At 41.4% G+C, this 25,388-nt stretch overlaps 1 protein-coding gene across 3 annotated transcripts in view; it reads right to left on the minus strand.

The window, feature by feature from the left end:
• The window catches only part of OSBPL3 (oxysterol binding protein like 3), a 1,742,686-nt gene that overhangs the window by 943,955 nt on the left and 773,343 nt on the right, over nt 1-25,388 (minus strand). The window lies entirely within an intron of this gene.

A 25,388-nucleotide genomic window follows, 5' to 3' on the forward strand; every position in this document is an offset into this window, starting at 1 on the left:
TTTAGTCCTGTACTCCGGTCAAGTTGACAGATTCAGCCCTTCCTCCACCTGGGCAGGACTCTCAGTTGTGGCTGTGTCTAGTTATTCACAGAAATTGCATTGTCAGGCGTAGACCCTCTCCCACTGTGCAGGATGCTCTGATTTGGCCGTGCCTACTCTTTTCTGGGCTGAACGTATTGGGTGTGGGCCTCCCTCCAATTCTACAGGATTCCCAATTCTCAAGGCCTGGTAATCAAATCGTTTCATTGGGAGTGGGCCTCCCACCCACCACGCGGGACTCTCAACTCTAGCTGTCCTTGCCTATATCCAAATATGCACTGCTAGGGTAGGCCTCTCTCCCACTAGACAGGACTCTCAAATTCCAGGTGTAAGCACCGTCACGGCTTAATATATGCGGATAGCTACCACATTATGAAAGCCAGGCCCCCGGGTATAGACCAGGAGCAACATCGCAGCCTAAGGTACGTATATCTCGCACCACTAGCGTGAACATGGGTCACAGGCACGGCCAAGCATCCATGCATGATCGAACATGCCTACGGCTAAGCGCATCTGATCTAGCGCGCGCACACACAGCCGTCCAGACTGAAACATCTGACGTACCTCAACACCTTTGCCAGTAGCATACAGCGACCACCACCCGAAAGGAACTTGGTAAAGCTTGCCTCACATAGACTCTCTCAACAATAGCAAGCTATCTCTAACCCTCACCAGCACCCACCCACGTGTCTGACCTCTCTTGGGCTGCTTAGTCACACCTCGTCAGCCACCCGAGTCCTAGAATGGCGACATGCACACAAGCATCTCTAAAACTGTAGAACTTTCCAACCACATCGACTACGGTCACCAAGGGTGTTCAACCGAGGAAAAAGCGAATTGAGGCCACACACGTGGGGGAAAGAGCGATATATAAATATACAATATAATACATTTTTAGGGTCATCGATTATTCACATTTTTCTAATTCTGAAATCCTCATATCCATCTGTGTGTTTCTAGTATATTCACTGAGGATTGGTTGACCATCAGGCCTTGTAGCCCATCATCCATAGCCTTTACCTTTTTATCCGGACTATCTAGCCTATGCCCAATGTCTGTTCCTATGCCTCGTATCTCCTCCAGTAAGGCTGCGGTCTTGTTTCATGGACATCCTTTCCCCGGTCATCGCTGGTGGGAACAGACCCACGGTGCTCTGATCTGAGGATGTTGCCATAGGGTTCTTGAATGTTTAAAAGGGATTCCTTTCATTGCATTGGGGTGTGGGCTAAATCTCCCTGTAGCTCAGTGAGAATCAGTTTTTTCTCAAAGTTGCAAGGGGGCACGGATTTCGCAGGACATTTTGCGATAGAAAATGTGTTCCAGGATTGGGCTAGATCAGCCCTGACACCTCCCGATACACACAGGCCAGTTACTTTGGCCATTCTACATCGTTTGTCAGAAGTCCTTCCAGCAGTCTTCTTATGAGAGTGCTCCATTTGCCACAGCATATAGTTTGGCTTTTTTGGGGGCATTTTGGGTGAGGGAGCTGGTGGCCGCATCCAGTGCGGACCAGTTGGGACAAATGAAGTGGGTCCACATGCATCTCCTGACTGATCAAGTGAGGTTGTGTCTTCCTAGGTCTAAACAGACCAGCTGAGTAGGGGGGCCTGGGTAACATTGTTCGCTGCCCCCAGGGCAGAGTGCTGCCTGGGGTTCCTGCTGTGGCATTGCATGGCGGTGAGACTGGCGGACGGTTATCATAACTTACTGGTCCAAGCTGGGGGGGCCCTTTGACGCAATTCCAGTTTACGAGGGTCATGCATAAAGCATGCCAGGCAATCTTTTCATCTACCTTGGGTTTCTCTTCCCATTCCTTTTGCATAGGTGCGGCCAGGTGAAGGGTCCACTCACGTCCAATAGGCCAAGCAGGCGAAGACAGCAGGGGTGGCCCCCCAGGCTGCCCATTGGATAGATTTTTTAACCCAGGCTTGGACCTTTTGGACTGTCTGGCTGGACATTGGACTTCCTTCTTGCAAGTAACCCTGGGCCAGCTTAGACAGCCAGTAGGACAAACAGGCATCTGGCAGGTCGGCTGAGCAGCTAAGGGTCAAGGTAATGGCAACAAATACAGACAAGATGTAAATTAACTATTGGGTCCCCGTCATAGGTGCTGTGGCATTTTCATAAAATGTGGCCTGTTTACTTCCAAAATGGTGTGGTATCTTATATGTTATAAAAGTACTGTATATATGCCAACATCCATAAACCAGGGGCATATGAGTGTACCCCTAATGTTAAGGAGCCGCCGCTGGCACTCGATTTGTTTTTCTAATGGTAATGTGAATTTGTGTCGGCGGCTTTAAGCCACCACCACCATTAAATTTGTTTTACTACCGTTGCAAATCTGTGCCGGCGGCAGATTAATGTTGTTAACCCGCTGCCGGCACATATTTGCAACGGTAGTGAAACAAATTCAGAGCCGGCGGCGGTTTGGCTTTCCCAATGCTGCCACCGGCTCCGATTTTGTTTCATTAAAATTGCAAATATGTGCCAGCAACGGCTTTCTTTTTTGAATGTTAATCCGTTGCCGCCCCTCAATTTGTTTAACTAACGTTAGACATATGTGCTAGCAGTGGCTTGATGTTGTGAAACTGCCAAGAGGAAATATTTGTAATGTTAGTAAAAGGAATTAAGTGCTGGCGGAGACCCACGAGCTTCCCTCATGACTGCCATTTTGTAAAGGCTTGATTAGTTAAACTCTGCTTGATATCTATTAATTTGTCCCTATAGTCAATCTTTTCAAATAACTAGGCCTAACATAAAAAGTCCCTATAGTCAATCTTTTCAAATAACTAGGCCTAACATAAAACCAGATAAACCATGCACTTTAAACAAGTTAATCACCCTTTTTTTAAGTAGCAAGTTTTGTTTTACGCCTAGTGATTAGAAGAGATTTATTAGGTTTGATTAATGCAAATCCAGCTGAGTTTGTCACTGATTAAGCCTTTCCAAAATGTGCAGTAAGGTGTGGCGGATTTACATTAAATCAGCTTAATGAAAGTGAAACCGCCCAAGACAATGTTATGCCCCATTCCGACCCTGGTCCATTTTATTTGTATTACTTTTTCATGTAGATTACGGTTGTGTACTTCTGCCAATTAATTGAGTTTATCCAATGGGGCCAGGACGTACATGTAGGTCTTGTGGTCTTTGTGTAACCAGCAAACATATTGTGTTAGTATGGCAGAGCCACCCCTGTCTTTATCCTTATGAAGTCAATAAAATGAATAACATTTAGTGGAGTAACAGTAACATTGGTTATTTACAGTGCCACAAAGCTAGTGCTAATCACTTTGATGCAGGCAAGTTCAAATCGTTTAATTCTTGTGTCTGGTAGCATATGCTATATTATTGCTGAAGTCAGATCTAGGAGCTTAAAAGGATGACTGGTTTGGCCTCCTTCCGGTCATTGACTAAATATTCGGAGAGCTAGAGTCCACCCCAACCAAACAAGACTTTTGCTTCAGTTCAACCCTAAGAGTTATATTCTACTGGTGCTGTTTAAGCATTTCCAAAATGGCAGTTATGACATTTTTTAAATGTTGTGTAATTTAGTTCTAATTTTATCCCATAGTAGATGAGCAATATTGATTTGCATATCATGCAGACACATGCTTTTCTGCATTGTTGGATGCACAGTGTAAGTGCGCGTCTGTATTACCTTTACCAATTTTATGTTGAAACCACAAGCGTTTAAACATTTGCCAAAAATTTTAGCACCCCTCTGCTGAAATCAAGAAACTGTTTACTATTATTCTGGGGACAATTTATGTTTGTGTTTTTGTGTAGGCATAGGAAAGGCTCAGGCTTGGCACTGCTATAGTGGCATTACATGGATGCTGAACGGTAGCAGGTGTAAAGCCTAAAACGCATCCTGTTGGAATCTCAGCTAGCTTCATCAAGCCTCACAATTAAACTTTATTTATAAGCACTATGTCTGTTTGAGCTTGTATATGTATTAGGCATTGGAGTCTGACACTGGTCCAGTGTACTTGTATTTGACTTTGTGGTATGGTGTGGCGCTTTATATTAAATCGACTTAATGAAAGTGATACCGCCCGAGACAATGTTATGCCCCAGTCCTACCCTGGACTATTCGATTAGTATTTGCCTTTGCAGAAAGGTGTGGCGCTTTTTCATGTAGATTACGGTTGTGTGGCAGAAGAGAAAAAAATCTTGTGTCTGGTAGCATATGTTTTATTGTTGATGTCCGATAAAAGAGCTTCAAAGAATGGCTGTTTTGGCCTATTTTCCGTCATTGACTAAATATTCTGAGAGACAGAGTCCTCCTCAACAAAACAGGACTTTTGGCTTAGTTCGACCCTCAGACTTCTAGTCTACTGGTGTGATATACATGTGTTCACCAGGTCTATCTTCAGCCACTTTATTTATAAGAATTATGTATGTTCTATGCAGAAGTACTGTTAAAAACATGCATTTAAAAAGCCAACTGTTTTGGCTTGTTTATATGTATTATGCATTTGCCAGGTACTACTATTAGATAGCCTTGTATCTACACCATTTAGCATCTATTTTCATTGCATCCGCCCACTTACTGTCCCTCGAAACCCTAAACACATCCTGTTGGAATCTTTGCGCTAGATTTATTTAGCCTCACTATCAAACTTTGTGTTTGAAGTGTATGACGGTGTTTTTTAAGCAGTCTTTTGAGAGTTAGTGTCTACTGGTGCAATATAAATGTGTTAATGAGGCCTTCTTCAGCCACTTTATTCATAGGCTCTATGTGTGTTGTTTTAGTTTGTGTATATTACATGGCCTGCGGTAGCGGTCATGTAGTTATGGTTAAGTTGCTAAACCCATAGGAGGGCCACTTTTTGGGTGGCTTATAACTTTGCTCCCCCTGGATGAATCCTCGCCAAACTTTGCAAACAAAGTATATGGCCCACTCTGAATCTTTTTTCAACGTTTGGTGAGGTTTGGTCAAGGGGGCAGGGGCAAAGTTATAGGTGGGGTCCCAAAAAGTCTTTCTTTCCCATAGACATAGTGGGAAAAAAATTCTGTCACGCCTACAGCCCAAACCGCTGGACGGATTATCACCAAATTTGCGGCAGGAGCGGCAGCTTGGTCCCGAAAGTGTGCTTTTCTTAATTTGATGTAAATCCGTCCAGTAATTTTTTTTTTTTTTTTAAACGACCATAATGTAAGGCAAAAAATGTGTGATATCTATGTCCGCGCTGCGGACTCACTTCCCTGTTCGGTCCGCAGACTGGCCGCTGATTGGCCAGAAAAATTCCCAGAATTTTGCATGGTCCGTGGACATCGGGACGTGGCCGCTGATTGGGTGGTGAGAAAACGTGAAATGCGTCGGTTTTCCTGAAACAGTCGCCATCTTGGATTCGCAAACTTTTTTGGGGTCCACGAAAAGTGTTGAAAGCATAAAAAAACAGCATTGCACTTGTCAAACTCAACAAACAATCTCTGGGGTTGTGGGAGGGATAAGGATTTCATAGGGCTATAAGTAGTCAATAAATGGGTTGTATCACCCCCAGAAAGTCTGCAAACACTGCAGATGTTCTGGGGCAGTCCTGTGGTGTTCGTGGACACTTCAGATGTCCTAGGACATCTGTACCTATTTCTGCATTACAGGGTTGGGGAAAAGCAGTTTTTGTATGGCTTATAACTTTTGCGCCACTCAATGAAACTGCATGTAATGCTGCAATTTTATTCTAGAACTGAATGGTTTTGCAAACGTTTTATGGGATTCTGTCAAGAGGGGGCAAAATTAGAGGGGGTGGTCCCAAAATATTGCAAATGCATATAAATGTGGTGTCATTTGACGAATCTGCACAACATTTGGCAAAACTATTATGGCTCTAGATATAAATGGTTTTCAAAGGTTTGGTGGTATTTTCTCAAAAGGGGGCGAAATTAGAGGGGGGTCTCAACATTTTTAGATGGCTTATAACTTTGCTGCTATTTGACGAATTGGACAAGTTTTGGGAAAGATTATAGACCCAACCTTCAATGTTTGTGTAAAGACTGAATGGATTTTGTCAAGTGGGGGCTAATTTATACGACTATTGTATGTATATACATTTTGATTCTTTTTAAAAAATAAAACATGGGCAGATTTCAAGCAAACTTGTGAGGAGCATTGGCAAGGACATTAAAGCATGGTTTAGTAACTGTGCCCGTGTTTTATTTTTGACAAGTGTCATAATGTAGGTACAAAAAATGGTCACATACCTTTGGTGACAGAGGTATAGCCTGTGGCCGTGGGCAGTAGCCATATTGTCTGGGTCATGGAATAAGATCCTGATGCGGACAATCTGGCTACTGGCCATGACTGCTAGGGATGCAAAATGGTGTTAAAGTGGCTATGTCTACCTGGGACCGGCTATGTGGTAAATTTATTCGACGTTAGGATAGGTTTGAAAGTGAAAAAAAGTGCTTGTGGTAATATGTCCATAGGGTTTTGCAGGCTGCTATGCAAGGGAAGAGCCAGGGAAGAGCAGCTGTGTACGGAGCCCCGCCTTCTCTTTCCATGTTTGCTGACTTGGAAAAGGATTTTCCTTCCTTCTTACAGCGGGACGCCAAAGGAAGAAAAATCTATGTTTTAGCACCCTGGATTCCCGCTTTGGGAACTAGGGGTGCTAATGGCCTTTATCCCCCATTTCAGGGCCTGCAATGGACAATAATGGTCCGTAGCCCTCATTTATTTATTTATATATTTATAATGCGCCAAAGCCGGCAGACATCATGTTGTGTGGTTACAGTATTTGTTGAGGAAGATGAGGTGGAGGAGGACAGCTTACTACTTGCTGAGAAAGGAACAACCTTTCTGAGAGCATGGAGGACATTGGATTTGGTGTGGCGGTGCATGGAGGTGGTCCTGTAGGAGTACTATCCAGGTAGTCTGTGACTGAGTACATTTCACTTTGGTAGCTTTAGCCTTTGGTACACTCCCAACAGTAGCAAAGAACTGATTCTATTTTAGTGCTAGAAGTAGGCACTTCCTCTACCTCATCTTCTTGGTCCTCTTCATTGTCTTTGAAAGTACTGCGCCTTTTTTGTGAAGGTCCTCCAGCTGGTGGTGGTGGTGGTGGCTCTTGGGTAGAAGGGATGGCAATAACTGATGCCATTTATAAGATAAATAACAATTTTGATACAATTCTTCCAAGTATGTACTGTGTACTAGATTGGTAATTGATAATGAGTACGAAAAGGTGCAGGTGTGCGCAAGGGAAATTTTGAAGTTGAAAGTTCCTACATCAGTAGAAAATGCAGTTCTGAACTGTCTGATGCATGGATCCGATCAAAAAGTGCAGACACCTTCGCAAAAACGTCACCATGCCACACACAAGCGTATGGACACGTGGCACTGTACAGAAGGTCTGCGATTAAGTCAGACGTTCCCTGACATCTACAGAATCAAAATTATTTCTAAAAGTTGCACAAAGTGTATAGATGTGTTAAAAATGATGCTACAAGGTGGGAAATGGCAGAGATTTAAGGTGAAACTTTGTAAATTGAACAAAAATATTGCTTATTGGCCAAGTATGATGTAAGTTGTAGGAAAATAGCATGCACTGGTAAAAACCTATGAAATGCAATAAAAAACATTGTTACAGTGATGTTATGGTTATAAGTAAAACCGAAAAACCTCAGGAATTCACCAGTTATGGTAAACTAAGCAACCATAACTCTTGCCACCACTGTGCACTGCTAAGATTAACACCCAGGACATCAAAGATGACATCACAAATGTCATTGACAGTCCATATATAGTTCACAGTCTTATTTCCTTCTAAGTAGTTCTAAAACCCCAATTTACCTGGAATATCAGAGTTCGACGTCGGGTCGTCGACGGCTCCTTCTGGAGCGGCTCCCTTTAAGGCAGGTGCCACGGATCGTCCAAATCCCATGAGGAAAAAGAGTGAGCACTGTCGTTGCAGCAGCAGCTTTGGTTCTTGAGGTGCTCGTTGACGATCGGTTGAAAACGTCCAGCAAGCGGAGGTGTGCAGTGCACCTCGACGAGTGTTCATTGCTACAAGGAGTCAATGAAGAACTTTGGCCCAGCAAGGGCATTGAGTCGTCAGCGTCTCTGCGGTCTTCGGGTGGCAGGAAACCCACCAGTGGATTCTCCTCTGTCGTCAGCAACCTTGACTTTCTCCGGCAGGATGAAAGCGGTCGACAAGGATGAGCAAGGCAGTCCTTGGATCAATGTTCTTAGGCAAAGGGAGCACTGCAGCTCTGATCGGCGACGGGGGACGGATGTGTCTCTTCATTCTCCTCGGAGATCCCTTTCTCTGGTCTGCAGCCTTTTGTAGGTCTGTCTACCAGGGAGCTTTAGCAAAGATAATCTGGTGCACGATGGTCCCTCGTAGCTCACAAAGAGGTCTCCTAGTCAGGTCCTCTCTTGGATCAGTTCCTTGAAGGCAAAGCAGCTTTCAGATTAGCGAAAGACAGCAGCATCAGTTTTTCTTCTTCCAGTGGGCTTCAAAGTTAAGCATCAGTTTCAACTTCAGCTTCTGAATGAATTCTAGCAGTGAGAGGCCCCTAGATATACTGTTCTGTCTCTCATTCATTCTGCTGGGTCAGACTCAGGCAACCAGTCACTCAGAAGGGCATTCAGCAGTCAGTCAGCCAATCGGGCTTACAGTACATTCAGGCCATCCTTCTCCCTCTCAGGCACTCACAACAAGGAATGTGTATTGGGACAAGTACCCAACCATTCAGCACTACACACTGCATTCATACCAGTTTCGGGAAGGGCTCACCCAGGTCCCACCCACAGGGTGTACGCACAACATACCGTCACTGGGAAGGCTCCAGCCAGTCTGCCCTGGACTTCCCCCACAACACTAGATATGGAACTTCCCCCCAACACCAGTCAGGGGGAAGAGACAGAGGCAGGGCTTCCCAGGACTTTGGGAAAAAATGTTAACAGGCAATAGAAAGTCAGAGGGGCCATCTCGTTTCCCATCAGGAATCAACTGATTCCAATGGCAGGACCTGGGTATCCCCAAAATGGAGGATACTCAGAGCACCTGTCAAATTCAGCATTGAGCTGCGACCAGCCCATACCCTGCTCTGTGGGCCACACACAGGTGCCCAAAAACATACACTAGGGGAACAGGGTTGTACCCCCACCCATGCATGCCATAAGGGTATCCCAAGGGTCTGTACACCAAACCATAAATAGGAAGAGCTACACTGAGTCCCACATAGACTCCTGGGCCGAAAACAATACAGAGCACATATGAAAAAGTACTACAGGACAGGGAGGCCCCATCCCTCCAATGCATTTCCAGCATCACACCTTCTTTGAAAATCCAAAGATTTAAAAAGGTAAGCTATTTTATATTAATGTAAATATTTTTGTGTTAATGTAGAGGTTGAAAGGATATTAAATAAATATTACAAAGCATACAATGAATGTTTAGTTGAAAAGAAATAGATTAGTCACTTGCTCGTTGTTAACTTACATAACATTAAAAAATACTAAACATTCACTAAAACAAGCAATTTTAGTTGAATAGGAAACCTTGAAAATATATTGATTTAAAATACAAATCATTTAGAAAAATTAATAAAGGCATAGACAACAAAAATACAATATACAATACCACATACTAGAAATATACAGGGTGTTCTAGATATTAATGGTAATTGCAATCCTTTATCATTCAATTCCTTTCAAATTGTACTTGATTACATAAAACAATTATCACAATGCCTTAAAAACTTAAATAATCCAAATATAATACCCTTTGTAAATAAATAACCTCTATTGTAATATAAACAGTCAAAATGCAAACTGTATAGTTAAATAAAGCAAAAATTATCATGTATATATCAAACAAAATGAGCTATTCTTCAGTTTCCACAAACACAAATGAAGACCATGACAATACAATGAATAAACTAGCAGCATTACAAACTAAAACAGTACAGCAAACAAAAAATACACTACATACACCTTCACTACAGCAAACAAATATAACTATCCCATTTCAACATAATCATCATATAGAATATGAAAAACAATTCGGGGATAACCACCACACTGGGAACACTGTACAAAAATGTATTTTCAGTGATAAGACAAATACGACTTTCAACTTTCTTTTTAACATTATCTGCTGTTGAAACTGATTTGACTAACCTTTTAGCAATACTAAGCCACATATTAAACACACATTACATAAATTAAGAAATACAAAATGTAACATGTGAACAAAATGTAATAAGATACAAGATACAGTAACATGTGCAAAACACAGACTATCAAGTATGACAGTTCTTTCAAACCTACTATTAAGTAACAAAAACCATAAAGGTAAAATTATTGATAAGTATTTTCATGTTCAATTTCAACAAAGAGGGTCACTGTATATAGATGCCTTAATTTGGATAGAACAGACAAAGCAACTCCAAAAGAAATAACCACTTTTATGGACACTTACATAATATGCTCAACCATATTACCCACAAAATGTCAATCAGATTTTATTACAAAAACATACACATACAAAAAGCTGTAGGCCAAAAAAAAAAACTACATTACCAAAAAATGAACAATACATGTGCTGTTAATAAAGCACACATTAGCAGCAACCACACCAGAAATGACTTTTGAACAATCTTTTGTTACCAAATTATCCATTAATAATTGCATTTATACAATATATTATATATACAAATATTTTTAAAATCCAAACAAAATAAATGTTATGTTAACAATTACAACACTAATGTACTTTTAGCATGGCAAGCCAACATTGACATGCAATACATAATTAATCCTTTTCCATGTGCATTATACATGATCTCATACATAAGTAAATCACCAAGAGGAATGAGCAAGTTATTACAACAAGCAGCAAAAGAGGTTCACCATAATCCAAACAACAAAGAAATGCAACACATTGGTAAACCTTTTTAAATTCAACAGAAATAAGTGTACAAGTAGTAGTGGTATTTAATTTTACAAATACCTCTTTGTAAATCGACAGTCATTGGTGTTTATTAATATAGTCCAATAGATAAAATACACTTCTAATGAAGAACATCGAAACCAGCAACTTACTTCCCAACTACTCAACAGATATTGAATGCAACAACCTTTAAATACCAACAACTTCCAATATCTTTAGAAACATTCATATTAACAGATTATGCAGCTTGTCATTACATTAACAAATATAAAATAAATAAAAATAGTTTAGATCATGACAATTTAATTGCAGAAGACACTTTATACAGATATGACGAAGCAGAAGAAAACAATTTAGAATCACAAGCCAATGAAAATGATAAACATGCAAAAAAGACACAGAAAATTATACGCAGATTTAACCAAACAAAAAAATGACTCTGAAAACGACTATCGGGAACTATTAATGCCATTTTATCCATGGAAAAATGATGGAAATACTAACAACAAAAATACATTAAGAACAATATTCAAAAGTACAAAACATAGTAGATGATAAACATAATGAATATAATCCAAACAATGAAATAAATACTATAGAAGACACTATATACTATCCCCACCCACTGCTACACAAACAATGCTAATAGAAACCGCAACAGAAGAGGACTACGTCTTCGATTTATCATTTGATTTAGGAATAGATGTAATAACTCAAGAAGACAGTATAGCAAATCATCAAATATGTAATCAACAATTTTGAAACATTATGACAACTTTAACCAGTGAGCAGTTAGCATTCATATAGCACCATTTAAATTAGTTAAACTCAAAAACCATACCATGATACACATTTTGTAAAGGAGGAGCTGGAGTTGGTAAAAGCTTTTTAATAAGAGCATTATTTAAAACATTAATATGTTATTATAATGTCAAAGCAAGGGAGAATCCTGATAAGATACATGTACTACTTGCTGCACCAACTGGAAAAGCTGTTTACAACATTAAGGGACACACTTTACACAGCTTACTAAACATGTCAGTATGCCAACATTTCATGTACAAACCACGTTCATATGAGCAACTAACAATATTACAAATGAAAAGTAATAATTGATGACATTGCAATGGTAGGAAGCAATATGTCATTTTATTAATAATAGATTACAAGAATAATAATAATCATCTAATTTACAGCATTTGGAGGAATATCAATATTAGCATTTGAAGACTTATTTGAACTGAAGGCAGTATATGATGAATACATTTTTTAAACAAAATACAACTAAGGCCTCTCAGCAACCAATTTATGGCAAACACATGTTGAACTAACTAAAATAATACAATCGGAAAATGACCAACACTTTGCAAGACTGCTTAGCAGGCTACAGGAAGCAAACCACACACAAATTGACAAACAATATTACGCAAAGACAAACAAAACCACATGCCAATTTGGCAACTAAAATACCATATATAATGGCAAGAAACAAAGAGGTAGACACTTAACAATCAGGTACTGCAACACTGTGGAATGAATCCATTATATATTAACACTGCAACTGACACCATAATTGCAGATACTTCAGATTGACGCAAAGAATACATTTTAGACAACTTACCAACAGGCCAAACAAAAACAATGGGACTATATCAAACATTACAATTAACAACATTACTCTGCTATGACCTCACATGTAATGTATCAGTTGAAGGTGGCTTAACCAATGGTGCTTCGTGAATTATCCAACGCATACATACAACATACCATATTTACTATGGATCAAATTTGAATATACTAACAAAGGAAAAACATTATGGCATGACAACAAACATCTATATTTTGACACCATGTCGATGGACACCAACATAACAAATTGCACATCAATTCCAATACACCAAAAAATACAACACTATCATTCGAAAACAATTTCCATTACAACAAGCATCTACAAGAATAACACATAGAACTCAAGGTGACACTTCAGAACCACTTTATATACAATTTGTAAACATAAAAATAGACTTGCATTATGTAGCACTAACAGTGAAAACTCTAACAAATGTATATATGAAAAGGTCGACCTAATAAATATAAATTGTCCATCCAAAAGTGAAACAGGAAATGACAAAAATGTGAACACAGTGCACATTACAGTATATATCAGCACTTAACTAAACTTATTTAACACAATATAAGTTCCCTACAATCACATTTTCGTTCAATGATATCAGATGCAACCTTTACACGTGTTTACATTATTTGCTTACTTGAAATCACCCCAAAAACTAAACAAATAAGCAAGTTAAAAATATCAACACAAAGAATCTTTCTTTGACAAGTTCAACAAATGTAAAACAAAACACGGAATTGCTCGATACATAAACATTAAAATCAAGCCAACATATATCAATATTGAGAACATTGAAATAGTCACATTTACAATGCCAACACCAGATGATACACTCATTACAGTAATATATAAACCTCCTAAAACATATCTACAATCACTACTCTCAGCAATAAAACTAAACATAGAAAAATACACAAAACAAACATTCATTATTATAGGAGACTTTAATATAAACATTGCAGAAAATAAAACACGAACAATTGTATTGCAACACTTTGTATAATTATTATGCAAGCAATTAATAACACTACAGATTACTTATCAATATTCGACCACTTATATACAAATGAAGCACTTAAAAATGACAGTACATTAGAATCATGCTACAGTGATCACAAACCAATATGGATAGCTTTACCACAAAATAAATAACACTGTCTGTATGCCAATCATATTTGCATTCATAAAATAACAAAAGAAATGATGCGTGCAAATAAAAATACAATGCAAATTGCTATCTCTACCTTTTCTACTTTCAGATGAATATCATTCAGCAAATTCTTGAGACCCCAGAAAACACATCACCATATCAAGTACCAATAAAAGCAAATGTGATTAATGCACAATTCAAATGCATTACAAGAAAACACAATTATATATTATTTGGCTTTAGCAGTTAAAACAGGTACCATTGACGCAACATGTTATAATGAATACATTTACAACACCAGAAATGAAAACAGACTACTCATCAAAAGCAAAATAATGCAAATCACCCATCAAACAAAAGTATCTCGCATCAAAGCACTATCGAAACCAAAAGCAATCATAAACCAAGCACAAAGAATATCTAATCCCTCCGCTCCTCCAAAATTTCTTCTAAAATCTGAAAAGGCAGCAAGTATAAAAACACTTCTAAGCGTTGCTGGCACTGTGGATGAAGTAAGAACATCTTACAAACAACATTAAGTACAAAAAGCATACAAATAACATTCATAGATGTAGAATGGTCACCTTTTATCATTTCAGGCACAATCAATACAGAGTGTAACTATCAGTGAAGTTGCAAGACCTCAGAACAATCACACGAAGACTCAAGTGATATCATGAAATTAATGCTGTGGTGTGAAGCAGTACATACCAAATTTGAATTGGGAGACTACCTAAATCTTATACATGGAACGGTTAGATCTTTCAACAGAGACGCATTCTAAACACAAGAAACAGTATTTAGGTAAATCAATCTACAAACCCCAAAATGACATTACAACTTTATTATAAACTTGCAACGGACTATCATTTACACTTAACATTACAGAGGCACCTTCTGACGTCATCAACATTGAAGTCTACTGATTGGTACAGAGTGAAGCAGACACATTCTCCATAACAAATTATAAACAGTACTCTCTACAATCAATGGACAAACTTTATAATACCCTGTTGGATTTCCTATTTATCGAACCAGATATTGACAATGTTGATGACAATATAATAAATAATTTGCTGTTTAAATGTGAAATAATCTTCTGCAAAGGAAGTATATTACAAATCAATAAACCGATGGACTAAGTTACAAACTTCAATTTAGACAAGTTTTTCATTTAGTAGAATAACTTCAGACTTTCATATACAAAGTAACGTTTATCGTGTATATAAGAAATGTATATACAATACATTTATTAAATTCGTTATTACTATTCTTCGAAATAAAATAAAAATATTCAAACTTTCATTGTCATACTTAATGTTTTACATGTATACACAAAATATTTAAAGAACGTTTTTGCCACATAAATATTCTTTACAATACTAAAAAAAATTGCCAATGCTGGTTTCTTTTTTGTTTCTTTTACTGTGGGGATTGACATTATTGAGGTCAGTGCTGATTATTGTTGAGGAGCACGTGCATTAGATTAGAGGTATTATGGTATATCTTGTCAGTCAAAGGGCTAGCACAAGGTTGATGCTGTAAATAGTAGTGATTATATAAGTAATTTGGTGGCCCGTGGAAGAAGGGCCAGGTAGTGGTATAGTAAAATAGATTAGTTAGTAAAAAAGAATTGTGTGGACCTGTGGAGAGGGCCAGTGGATTTTGTTTTGGTTTAATTGAAGTGAGGTTGAAAGTGTGAATGGAGAGAGAGATGGAGTGGGTATTGTGAGGGGTCAGCAATGATAGGCGAACACAAAGATATTCTTCTCAAACTCAGACATTTTATTAACATGAAAAAGGGGTTGGTTAAATGCCTAACTTTCGCTTATCCTAACATAAATGTCCCTTCCAATGAACTAAAGCAGGATGACCTAGTGTCCAAACTCTATCTGACCCTCACACCAATTTATTTATATTGCGCATGAAGAGAGGCCCATGGGCATGGTAGCACACACAACAGACACCTAAAACAGCAAACCTAACAATCTCAGGGGCTACAGTGGAGCCACAAATTTCAGAAGAACAAAAGTGTCTTTGTTTCTTTAAATTTGGGCAAGGATCGCAATAGCCTTAGGTCAAGTGGGAGGTCATTCCAGCTCTTTGAGGCTGCATAGCTGAAAGACCCTTGAGACACCACCTTGATCTTGGTGTTCGGAAACTGAAGGAGGCCAGTGTTGTTAGATCTCAGTGCCCTGCCTGCCGGTAGCCAGGTTAGCCGGGTTAGATAGATAACCTGGGCTGGTACCATATAGGCATTTATGTGTCAGACAACGTGGAAAAAGAGATCCTGCTAATTACAGGAATCCAATGCAACACTCGCCAAGCTTCTGAGACATGTTCCTTTCTACTCATGCCTTCCACTACTCTAACCGCACTATTTTGAACAGTTTGAAGGCACCTTATTTCTCCATTGCTAATGCTCTGAAGCAGACAGAAGCCATAGTCCAGCATGGCGCCCATCACTGCTCTTGCAGTGGTAGCACAGTTCTCCCATGATAGGACTGGTCTTAACTGTACCAGCAGTTTGAGATAGTATGATGAAGATGCCACTAGGCAGCTCACATGTGCACCCATACTCAGCTCCTGGTCAATAACTACACCTAGAGTCTTAACCTTAGGGAGAGTTGGAATACTGCAGTCAGCTATCTGAAACACCTGGTAGTCTGCAGTAAGGTTTTTCAGCCATGCCACTGTGCAGATGATCATTAACTCAGTTTTTGCTTCATTAAGTGCCAGATCGTTCTCCAGAATCCAGGATTGTATTATGGAGTATACAGAGTTGATGTAATCAACAGAAAGTGGAATGAGACACTGAGTGTCAGCATAATTGGTATACAGTACTTGGTTGGCATTGAGGAGTTCAAGGAGCGATATAATGAAAATATTGAAGAGAATGGACAATAGACAAGAGCCCTGGAGGACTCCACAGGGTACTGTGAAGTCACCCGCCTTGTGGGTATCCGAAAATACTCTAGCAGTGCGGTCAGACAGGAAAGATTGCACCCACCTTGCCGCAGTCGGAGAAGTAGGCAGATTGGACGAGCCTGGCGATAAATTTAGAATGATCCACCAGGTCAAAGGCAGCCGAGAGATCAACCAGCATCAAGAGAGCTTTGCTTCCTTTATCCCGAACATCTAACATATTTGCATTGAGGTCCAGCAAGGCAGTTTCCATGCTGCGGGCTCTGCGAAAACCTGACTGTCTCTGCCCCAAAATCTGATGACTGTCCAAGACGTTTTGTACTTGCAGATATGCAGCTCTATCTAGCATCTTACGAAAGAATGGCACGTTCGTAATTAGCCTGTAGTTAGCTAGAACATTAGGGTCTAAAGATAGTGTGGGATGTTTTAACCCACTTTTGCTCTGCTTTGCGGCATCACTGTTATGAAGGTGCCAGAAACATCAAAATGGCGGCATAATCCTTGTGCGCGCCAAAACCTCTGAAAATCGCGCTTTGCAACGCACAAAAAGATGGCTGCCCAATCTGCCACGCATGTTGTCAGTGGCGGAACAGAGATCCCACTCCTGAAATATGTCACTGGGCTCCACAACCAGTGAAAATGGAGGACAGAAGGAAAAAGCAGAGTTTTGCTAAAGGAAACCCCAAAGTCTTGCTTTAAATCCCTTTTTCTTTGTGCTGAAACTTCAGAATGCCGGTACAAAACATCCTCAAACATCCACAATTCTTGCTGGGTGCTACAATTCACTTAGTTTAAGAAATCAATGTGAACGTGCAAGGTCCTGAAAAGCTGATGTCAAAAATCTCTGTGCAGCAGTGGACTTCATAGATGACAGCTCAAAATAAGTTTCGAGTACACTCTCCTGGCACGAAACGTCCCCCTTTTGGTACATATGGTGTACTCCTGTGTCGGGTATTTCTTTCCAAAAAGGTTTCCTTTCCCAATATCCTTATCAGGCTTCTCTGCAACATTCACTCTCCTCTTACATATTCTTACAGTTGTACCTCTCCAGTGGAACAATCTTCTTTGTCTTCAGTTAGTACTTGCACCAATCTCCCCCACAATGGCATCCCTTAAATGAGAGTTTGATCAAACTCCTTCCGTCAACCTCTCTTCTACAGTCTTTTGACTCTTGGCAATGCTTGTTCCAGATTTCCCACAACTGACCTCATGTCGGGAGAATTGCGCCATATTTGCCCCTGTTCTTTAAGCAATGTCGGTTGGCTTAGACAATGCTGGTCAGAGGTTCCCCAAACTGATCTCTCATGTCAGGAGAATTGCACCATTTCTGCCTTTTTCGTTCATTTATATTTCCTCGGTTTTCAAAAGCACTTTCACAATTCTTTTTAACATGTGCACATGTCCCATTGCACTCTTTACTACTAGACTGACTCCATGCAGTGTCTGCGAGGTGCTTGTGAGGGGTCACAGTCTCTCTGGGTCTCTGCATCGGCTCCCCTGGCTTCCGCTGCCAAGACCTGCTCAGCCTCGCACAACGCTTACATTCCCGCTGCGTTCACCTGTCCTCGCTCTCCCGGGCTGTTCTTCTGGTGTTGAGCGACACCAAATGGCTTCTGCTGGGCATCTCTCCCTTTCCCCACGGTCCGCCATAGGTCTTCCTCTGCCACTGGTCACACTTCCCGCTCCGAGCACTCTGCAGTTTTTGTTCATTCTCTCTTTATCTTTCTCTCTCTGTCCCTCTCTCTCTTTCTCTCTTTCTCTCTTTCTTGCTCGTTCGCTCACTCTCTCTCTTCTTGATGTTCTCCTGGTCAACTCACCTTGTAGTCTTCTTTCCACAGCTGATCAGGGGATTTAAATGTCCCACCTAGTAGACTGGGCTGACAACAGAGTCACATTTCATCCACATGAACTCCTTGTGCCTCCTTCTCGTCACAGTATTTGGAGATTTCTGGGACTTGTAGTTTGAAATGATTTTGGATCATATTGTTGAACCGTTTTAAAAATACAATCTTCAAGATCATCAGATATTTTACATATTCTATGTTCATTATGCACATATGGAAATTGAATAAGGTTGATTTTGTAGAAGGGTAGAAAGGGTAGAACTCTGGAATTAAGGGGATTTTCTTCACAACAAAGAATTGTACTGCTTCTCTCCCAATGTAGTCACCACTCTGCCCTGACAGCCATCTGCTCCCATGTAACCCACCCTCAGAATACCAGCTTCGAGGTCAGTATCAGGTAGCAGCTGCCTTCCCTCTGGCCACATTGGAGGAGACTTTAGGCTGGAGATCAGCTATGACTCTGCAGGATTCATCACAGTATGAAGTAAGGGGGAGGTGGTGTGGGTGGCTGTGAGGAGTGGAGTGTTGAGTGAATGTATATGGTTGTGTGTCATTTTTATTTTTGGTTAACCATTTGGAGAATTGTACAAGTGAAACAATTGTGATAGACTTCTTTGAAATTAGGAGTTAAGCTAAATTGCACATGGGCAGAAGGGCGGAAATCTTGACTGTGGTGAGTCGGAGTGAACCAACAGGACGATGATGGGGTTGATTGGGATTATGGACATATCCCTGGACCATCTTTGTACTAAATTGCCCTAATATAGCGATAAATTATTAAATACCATTTTCAATGTGTGCAGGAAATGGCAGTGCAGTGTTTTCTGGAATAACCAGGAGAAGGAACGTTCAATAGTGACACAATAGAAAACATGTTTTCATATTTATTGGCAACATATAAGGATACCAAATTTAAGAGCAGCCAAAATATTTTAGGCCTATGGAAGCTGTAGGAGGACAAGAAAGAGGCACACCCCCAAACAGGCGGGGAAAGGTAGCGACAGTGGTGCTGCCTTCTGCACCACCCCCTCCCTATGGGTTGTACCCTACGCTGAAGCCTGCAGCAGGGATCATGAACCCACAACGGATTTCCCCAAGTAGGGACAAGACAGAAATAGGGAAGGAAGAGCCAGAGGCTAGAACCACAATTACTAGTACTTATCTGACATAGAAAAAAGCATGCAGCGGCAGTTAGAAACCATGTTCAAGGCAGCAGAGGACAAGTTAGAGAAGGCAGTCTGAAAAAAAGAAGGCAGAGCGAGGGGTGGCGGGAATGCCAGGTGTTCGGACATCTGGAAAAATAATTTTCAAATTAGATAAAAAATCCCTCAGAGGAGGAAGAGGTCTACATGGGGTCTGAAATGGACCCAGAGGATGCTGACTAAGATGAAGGAACAGGCGTGAGACAGGGAGGATGTGTTATGAAGAGGAATGGGATGAGGACAGAGACAAGGAAAGGGAGAGAGGAGAGAAAATGAGAAAGAAAGGGAGAGAGATTGGGGGAGCAGTAGGGAGTGGACCCAATCTCACCAAAACAGGACAGGAAGGATGGCAGTGGCAAACTTTGCAAAGAGTGGGGCCGCCCCAGCACCACAAACACAGCTGCCCCTGCTACAGAAGGGCAATGGTGGTGCACAGTATATACCATGGCAGACACGGACAGAGACACTTATGTATCGGTTGCCATCCCTTGCAGCAGGGGCAGGAAACTGGATATATACTTTTAAGACACAGCAGGGATTATGAAGAGCCTATTCACAGTCTTGTTGGGTGAGCAGGGGGACAACATATGGGAAAAGGCAGGATATGAGAGTTAAATTCAGTAGTAACATTCATGACAGTGCACCCTTCAATAAGTGTCATGCACATGTGTGAAAAGTATTGAGGACTATGTACCAAGACACATCAGACATGCAGACCATGTTGTCACGCAAAATGAAACTAGACGAAGACCCTACAGCATACATACAACAGATACAGGAGATGTGGACACGACAATCATGGGACGTGAACATACCAATATTTTATCACATATTACTCAGGGGTCTCCCCACAGATGTGCAAGCATCCCCAGAGAAGGTGGTTGGGATTGAGACAAAGGGATGGCCAGAGATACAGACCAACATCGTACACGTTTGTAGAAGGAAAGAGAAAGACATGGCTGATAATGCAGTCAAGGCAGAGGTGAAATTGGTGGTGCTGCAGGGAGGAGTATACACATAGCAAGGAGGAGGGCTCCAGCAGAAGGGAGAGTATCTCCAACAGGGGGCATATAGCCACAAGGATATTACCAGCAAAGAGGTATATCCTTCAGATGGGATATTATCAATAGGGCAGAGGATACTCACAGTGGGGTAGGGGGTATGGATAGGGTGGACTGGGACCCACCTTTGGAGGACCCCGTTTTGTGTATAGGCAGAGGAAACCCTTTGCATGGATGTGACCATGTGGAAAACAGCCGCAGTATGGCCAAGGGGGGGCAGGGAGATTGCAGGTATATGTGCAGCCCATGCTATCACAGATGCAACCACTACAAGCACAGATACAACCACCATAGGGGCAGTTGTCCTTCACACAACAGTACAAAATGCAAGGCCTGTGGTTGCCCGGGCACCACAGAGGAACACACAGCAGCAAGCAACCGTATCACAGAATGCCTTACAGGCTCCAGCAAAATATATACACAAGGGGGACAGCATATTGCCAGCACAGAACACAGTGCCACACTACATAGGAGGACCACCCCCCTGATACAGGCTAACAAAGGATGGTATACCTTTGGCAAGCTAACCAGAGAGGAAGGAGCAAAACAACTATGAAATACACTGCAGCCAGTGTGGAGGATCAGAAGAAGAACAGAGAGGCTCTGAAGACATTTGAAGCATATTTATTCTACAATAAGGCCCAACTCTCCCTATCTCTATGGGTGTTCCCTACCTATTTTACTAACAAAAGGTGCTCGTCAGGATGAATGTTCAAAAACAAGTCTGTCCACTGTCTAAATCTCACCACTCTGACCCCATCACTAATGTAACTAAGGATAGAAAAATGACTCCCTTCTTTTGATTGTGTTGTGTCACAGGGTATTCTATGTTCTTTCGTTCCACTCAATAGACCATACGCAAAGAGTCTCTTGTTATCTTGTGGATAAAGTTCTGGAACTCTTGTATGGGACTGATAGTTTTCACCTCCCCTTTTATGCAAACAACCTTACTTTTGTTACTTTCTCTCTTTCTTGTCAGGTACTAGCCTCTCTTACTAGAGTGCTGTTGCGTGTATGAGTTTTGAATTCCTGTTCTCCCTCGGTGCGTGTTTGCCAAATGTCTATATTCTCTTTCTCATCTTTGGGACCTGGGTTGACATTCCCTTTCTCTCAAGGCAATGGGTTTTTAACTCTACTCCTCTCCCACTTTGTGTATTTCAGATAGCTCTGCCATTCATGACCATGGTTCTCATTCCTCTTCTTTTTTCTAATACTTTTATCATTAGCACTGGGATGAGTTTTGTTTGAGTTATAATTAATCCATCTTAACTGTCTGTTTATCCTGTTCCCGGTATTACCCTCTATTCTGAGTGGTAACATCACCTGTACTGGTAAGGTCTTGGCCTCTCTTTCTGCTTCTTGGCTCAGCGGCTCACTTGTTATGCCATCTGTTTCATGTGTGTTTCATTCTTGTCTTCCAAATCGAATTTGCTCTGTATGTTGGTTCGGGAGTGGGTTTCTCTCAGTAGTATCAGCCCCGTTTCTACAGGCAGTCTGCCCACCACCGCTGTTGTGTGGTCACACCACCACCAAACTCAATCATGTTGTGTTTTCTTCTGTTCTCATATGCTGTTCTCCCAGCATCTTTGGCTCTGTGTCGGAGCTCGACTGCCTCACATGGGCTCTGTGTTCTGTGAGAGTTCTGCCTCCTTCCACTCTGCTACGCACATGGGGCTTCCATTGGTTCTCTCTGCTTTCTGAATTCTCACCCTCTCTCGCAGTTAGGGCCATAATTGTGGACTGCAGATTATTGCAGTGGGTCTGCAAACCGACTGTGAAAATATGCATCCCTTGATAGTACTATGGTGGCCTTACAGGTGGCGTATGCATTCAAAAGAAAAATAAACATGCCTCCCACAGGCCCAATTTGTGACACTCAGTCTAGAACCTTAATGGAGATCTGGAATCTATGTTGAACTGTGTCTGAGACCTAGGCCAAGCCTGTGAACTGATACTACGGTGATCTCTGATGTGCCACAAGACCATCTTGGGTTCCATGGGCTTTACCAACATTTTAACTGAATCTTTGTGGGCCTGGCTCTAAGCTATGTCCATTTGGACAGAAAGAAAAAGTCATCAGCCAGAGGGCCCTTCAGTGGATCAGAGCCATGTCTGGGGAAGGCCATGTTCCCAAAGCCAGGTCAGATTTTGGTATGTGGTGGCCAGCGGACACAGCTTGATTAAGTCAGTAAATCAGAAAATACTTTATTTCAGCAAATGCTATACAAGCAATAATACATACATACATAAATACATGACAAATCTATGCAAATAGTAATTCAAAGAAGAAGTAATCCAAAACATCAATATCAATAGATAAGTGGACTATGTGAGAAACGGGAGTGTATTCTCACTCCGACCCCCCTTGGATCTGCTACGCAGGTGACCATGGAAAGGCCATCACTTTCAGATCCCACACGAAGGAGGATCACCTGGGCGGCGGGCTCTTGGAGGTTGGGAGAGAGATACTCTCGGGCGAGATGCAGTATCCTACATATTCCCTTCAGGAAGAAACCCCTTTTCCCAAAGTAGTTATGGAATATTGTTCCACATGTCCCCTTTACCCCGGGACTAACAGGAGAAATGATAAGTCTAGACGTAGTAGGAGGAGGAGGAGGAGAAGAACTAGCGATAAGCTGGGTGAGACATAGTATCCCCTTTTCCTAGTAACAGTCAACCTAACCCTCCCCAACCTTTATAGGCTGTAACAAGCCAATTCCCCTCAAGACTGCCCAACTATGGTCAGGCAGGCATTATTAAGCTGACCCACCTGCAGCCAGTTCGAAGGCTGCACATGTATAAAATTAGAGAGCCTGCAAGGAGAACAAAAAAGGAGAGCCGTGAAGGAGAAGCAGAGACACCAGCAGATGATCCGCTCTTTGAGGGACAGCCACAGAGGGACTGGACGCCAAACCAAGATGTTGGCAGACCCAGGCCTCACAGAACACGGTCAGTGTTCATCCAGAAGCAGTAAGGTGACATTGGCTGCGTTTCCCACCCAGAACTGGAGTGCAGTCCGCATCGTAAGCCGTCAGGGGCTCGAGCAAGCAGCTGGTGAGTGTCAGACACGTGGACAACGGTGAGCTCCAGGACGACCCGCTGTCAACAGGAGCAAACTGCCAATGAGTGTGAGAGGGACAAACAGGCACCACACTTTATGAAAACTTAATCGTGCAGGAAACCAAGGTATACTGAATACCGAATTACATGAAACCTTAACATTGCAAGAAACCAAGGTATGCTGCATACTGAACTATATGAAATCTTTACATTACAAGGAAATGCAAATGTACTGAATACTGGCCTATATTAGGCTGACTTTTGAATACTGCATTATAGGGAAACTTCCCAATGACAAACAAAACTTGACTTGCAAACTCTAACACACCTTTACTTTGAAACAATGCAAGTGTGCCTTCAAACTTGAATCCGACTAACAAACATAAGAATACTTTTGAACTCTGGGCTGAAACTCAAATCCTAGTACGGCACAGTGACTTGCATCATCCTTACAATTCACTCACTACAATAAAGACTAAAGAAAGCATGAACAATGAACTTTAATGAATGAATGCAGTGTGGCAAGACAACTATTTGGTGAAGGGTGTATGATAAATGGTGGCAGAGCCATGAACCAATCCAGGAAAAACCAAAGGACATAGAATTGCACCCTAAAACCCAGGAGACCAACACAGCAGAGTCAAGTAAGGGTGACTTGACACACAGGAGCAAGTGCCAAGGAACTTGGATGTTGGGCTGAGAAGTCCAGGGACCCTGGTTGCTTGACCTGTGATGGGTGAATCGTGTGGTCTAACAAATGGCCCTTGACCAGAGAATCCTAACTGAAGAAAGCTCAAGACATTATGAAACCAGCTCAACAAAACCATTGCAACACTTTTGAACAATACTTGTTGCCTTGGGAACCGAATCCTGGGACACTATGTTCTGGATTGTGCTACTTAAAACTTGGGGAAAGGAACCCCGAGGATTGGTCTGAAACTATATTGCCTTGAACTGAAGAAGGTAACCTTTGAGACTTTTATTTAATGGAACTTTCTCATACTTGGGGAAGGGGAGCTGAGAGAATGTTGTGAGCTGGAAGAAGCTCAGAACTTTGAGTTAAACACTTTCTTTTAAGTACGACATCCCTACACTTTGGTTTAATATAGTTGTGTGGGCAAAGATAGGTTTTGGACACAAACAGACTTTTAGGTTGAACTTTTTGACACTGATGTTCCTTTGTTTTATTTCAGTTGGGACATCGCATAGGGCAAGTTAGGCCCTCAACCATCCTGACAGTTCACTTAAATAAACATCTTGAAGTCTGTTGCCTGTGTCATACTTCATTATGCCTTCACAACTATTAGTTCATGATGACATAAACCTTCATATATATCTGTCCAGGTCTATTCTTTAATTCCCTATGGCATTCATAAAGTGCAAAAAGACCCAATTAGATTGTAATTAGATGCTAGTCATCCCTAATGTTGACATTGCATTGAAGTTCACATACCGCAGCACATACCCCCATTCTCCCTCCCTTCTGCACTTGCATGTTCTGAACACTCACAAGGCAAAGCAGGTTGGACTCTCCCACTGTATTTAATATTCTGTATGCATTTTAATGGTTCTC

The sequence above is a fragment of the Ambystoma mexicanum genome, chromosome 2q, assembly GCF_040938575.1.
Source record: "Ambystoma mexicanum isolate Mex_15411 chromosome 2q, UKY_AmexF1_1, whole genome shotgun sequence".
Taxonomy (NCBI): domain Eukaryota; kingdom Metazoa; phylum Chordata; class Amphibia; order Caudata; family Ambystomatidae; genus Ambystoma; species Ambystoma mexicanum.